The sequence below is a fragment of the Octodon degus genome, unplaced genomic scaffold (assembly GCF_000260255.1).
Source record: "Octodon degus isolate 3935 unplaced genomic scaffold, OctDeg1.0 scaffold00039, whole genome shotgun sequence".
In the NCBI taxonomy this organism is placed as follows: Eukaryota; Metazoa; Chordata; class Mammalia; order Rodentia; family Octodontidae; genus Octodon; species Octodon degus.
Window position 1 is genome coordinate 9,148,125 of NW_004524615.1, and position 4,263 is coordinate 9,152,387.

The following is a 4,263-nucleotide window of genomic DNA, read 5'->3' on the forward strand; positions in this document are numbered from 1 at the left end:
TTTGGGTCTGATAAGGTCAGTGAAATCCCCTCAGGATTTATCCTGAGATCCTGTACCTCAGATTGTAGAACCTTTGTCAGTGTCAGTCATGTGGATGAGTCACAGTCACTACTTGGCCAGTGTGCTCTCTGTGAAAGCCTGAGAGAATGTTTTCTCTCCATGGGACTCTCTTTAGGCACACTCTACATCATCGATCATTTTCCTCTTTGGCCCCATAATCTCCTTGATCAGAAAATTTGGGACACTACTGAGTTACATGACATTACAGTACAAGTTCTCATTTGTCCTGAGTCTTAATTGACCTTGGAAGGCTAGGGCCAAAATGTTGGCTTTCCTTGTGGCCCTCCTTTTTCCCTAATTTTGGTCTACAAACGTAGGTTGTTAACCCTCCAGAAGAGAAGCTTATTGTTATTACCATATAACCTAGGCTGTTGAGCTTAACCTCACATCTGTCTGAATATCAAACATCTTAGGCATAACATGGAACAGGTATTTTTCATCAAGTTTTGATATGTTAAACTTTAAGTCCCTACAGAATGTGATGAGAAAACATTTAAAAAATTAAAATATATTTTAAAATAGGCAAAAAGAATTATATAATTCTTATGTTTACACATAAGTCCAGAAGTCTAACCATATACAACCTTGAAGCAGGACAGTCCCTCAACATTCCTTTTGAAGAAATGATTTTGAATACTGTCCCCATAAAGAAATGGTAAGAACAAAGGAAAGAGGGGAAAAAGATATAGTTAGGTATATATGCAGAATGGTTTGGATAATGGTACTGTCGATTTCTGCTGGTCTTTTGAAAGAAACAGTTAATCCTTAAAAAACTTTCTTTTTATTCTTTTGGGTTTTTTATTTGAATTGCTTATAATATGTTGTTATTGTTTCTTTTGTTTTGTTTTGTTTCCTTAAACAATAGTGCATGCTTATATCTGGTAACCCGAGCAACTAATTTGAAGATAGCATCATATAACACAGCAACCATTGGAGAACTCCTATTACTTTGCTTAGTGAAATTATTTATCATTTTAAGGCTTTTTTATAAATAACTATTTTTGTATTCTTTAAAAAATAATAAAGAAATGACAAATAGGGCCAGAGAGATAGCTCAGAGGCTCAAGCACCTGCCTGGCAAGCGTAAGGTCCTGAGTTTGATACCCGGTACCAAAAAAGAAAAAAGAAAAGAAATGATAAATGGGGAAAAAGATATCTCAATCTAATTTTTTTTTTCCTTTCAATCTAATTTAAACATTACAAAATGTACATGAATGAAAACATCGCATAGCTCCCCCCCCCCATTAATATATGCTGTAGTGGCTGATAAGCATTTGAAATAAAAAAAACTATTTAAGAAGACGCAACAAAAGTAAAAGCTGTACGATTCCCCACTACCTGCCTGCTTTCTAGACTGACTTGAAACTAGCGCTCCTGCAGCCAACCCCCAAAAAGGTTTCAGAGCCCCAAGCCCTGGTCTCATGGCGCCATCTGCTGGTCACAGTAGGAACTACTTGAGTCGATACCCTCTCAAAATACCCAATATACTTACCAGGAATATTCCCTCAAACCTCAGTATCTAATGAAATTCTTTTAAGTCTCACCTTCAGAAGTACCCATTATCCAACTTACTTATCTTTCTTTTTTATAACTAGTAAAACAATAGGATACTTTATTATTTTTATTATAAGTAAAGCAAGGTTTAGGCTCTCAGGCTGAATTACAAGCCTCTAAGTGAAATAAATTATTAATCATCGTAGGTTTCATGGAATGTCAAGTTACTCGGCCCTTGAAAATCATCTTAGAAGATTTCTAGGATATAACTAAGTGATAAAGAAGGTAACTGATGATGCTAAAGAAGTTGGAAATCAAACTCCTGCACATATTTTTAGTTCAACATGTGATCTTCGATGTGTAATCATAAGATCTGGAACAGTTGCTGAGTGTCGAAGGAAGTTCAGGACTTTCCTTAAGAAAGTAGCAATTTGAAAGATGAAGCGTTGTTGTCAGAGAGAAGCTCCTTCTAGCTGGAGTTGGCAATTATCAAAGGAAGCCTGGGCTGCTTCAGAGTCACGTACATAAAATAAAGTGCCTTTTTCAGTGCTATAATGGTCAAATCAGGAGGAAAAAAAAAAAAAAACTCCAACTTTTTTCTTGCATTAATGCAAAACAGCTCTTTTTACATTAATGTGAATAACGACATCAAAGGCACTAACGTCCTTTGAGATCATTTTCCACTCCCCGAGTGGCGACTAATTGCAATGACAAAGGCAGACCTCTTCCCTCCTATTTTCTTGTCCATCCACCTGTAGGATCTAAAACGTCATCTAACTCACCCAACTTTATTCAGGAAACTTTGACGCATTCTAGCCAGGCTGTGAGAATTTTATTTCACTGGTCATAGAGATTGCCCGTCGCTTGGCTGGGCGAGAGTGAGCCAGTGAATTTTTACCCCACCTGTAATTGGAGTCACTTCACCTTGGGGGTACGTTTGCATCTTTCCACATCAAAGTATGAGCTGCAGAAGCAAAATTCCTCTTTCGAGGAAGATTAATGAAAATGTGCCTCTCGGTGGCTGCAGTGGCTGGAATGCGACAGGCCTGGGCTCTGAGAAACGCTTGTCTTCTGCTTTCTGCCCTGCCACGCTCTTGTATTATCCCAGAGCACTCCAGGAAGTGAGTTAGGGGTCTGCGCCCTCTTCCTAGCAGACACTTGTCACTGACTCTCTCTCCACCATCGGTAGCAATTAGCGCTAATTGGCACCCCAGGCACCATCGCCTGGAGGTCAGTGATGGAGGGAGCCGCAGAAAGAATGACCCTGTCCGCTCCAGCAGTGAACCTATTGGTTCTGCGTGAAGCTGCTCAGTTCCTGCTACTTCGAGGGCCAAGGAGGTGGAGAAAGGAGAAATTTATTCTCTGGAGCTGTCAAACAAGGCTACTGAGGAAGGTCAGTGAGCAAACAGAGCTGCGGAGCTCTGGCCACAGGCCGGAGCAGCCCCTAGCAGGGCTCCCATCTTCGCCCCACGTGCCCTCTCTCCCACCCCACCCCCACCGTGGGCTTCCTATAAATCCAATCAAAGCAAGCGCTCCGTCACAACTTTCCTCTCCCTCGCCTTGGAGTGCACGTTCCTGCTCATTACAGTGTTGCCCGGGTCCCTCAGTGGCTGTGCAGAGATGCTGTCACTTCTCCTTGCTTTGCTTCTCTACGAATTCACCCTGCCTGCTCCACAAGAGATGAGGAAGTGTCGGGAAAACACGGAAAACGAGACCCACGCAGACCTTTGCCGCTGCACCCTATTAGTTCCACTAAATGCCCTTGTGTCTGTAATTTTAATGTCTTTACCACAGCTACCTTAAGTCAGGGGGTAGAAAAGATCCTCGCGAGAGTGGTCAGGGGATAATTAATAATCCTTTCCTCTGGGGCAAGTAGCCACCAGACGACGCGACATCAATCTCGAGCCAACAGAAGGCAAAGGAGGGCTGGCGTCCTGCCACCTGCCAGGCCGGCTCCTCCCTCCCTTGCATCCAGACGCCAGCGCTTTCTGGGCATGAGAGACAGGAGAAGGAGCGGGCACTGGCTTAGCAAAGTCACCAGGGCAGCTCTAGCTCCAGATATCAGTCAGAGCAAGAAGTCTGAAACAACAAAAGCCTTCCACTTTCCCACTAGAGTGCCCAGAAAATACCTTTTATCTGAGTTTTTAAGCATTCCTTTGGGAAAGGAGAACCTAGACGTGGTTGACCTAGAAATAATTCAGCCTGAGCCCAGACATTAACCATAGCCAAAAGGGACCTTTTAGGACCATTTAGAACTAGATCAATATGTCAGCGGGCCCTGCCCTCAGCCCACTCAAGCTTTTGTGTGAATCAAAAGATCAACCCAGAAATGAAACTGCCGGAAGAAGTGCAGGGGCTGCAGATGAAACGAAGCAGCGAATCTCTTTCCTTGTCATCCTTCCTGTCCTCAGATGGCCCAGGACACATTGGTGAGGGGTCTGCCCTGGATATCCTCTTATTCTCTGTGACCAGCAAAACACCTAGCAGTACAAAATACATCACTACTATTACATTAAAAAAAATAATAATTAAACCTGAACCAGGGACTGAAGGCTCAGTCTATGCCATTCAGTCACAGGGATGCTCTGGGCTGACATCTAGAATCAAAGGGCCTGGAAAGAAATGGGAGCTCTGCACCATTAGCCAGAGAAGTGGCTTCGATCTCTCATTTACTCCGGTGACAAACTTCTATTAACACCTACGGTAACC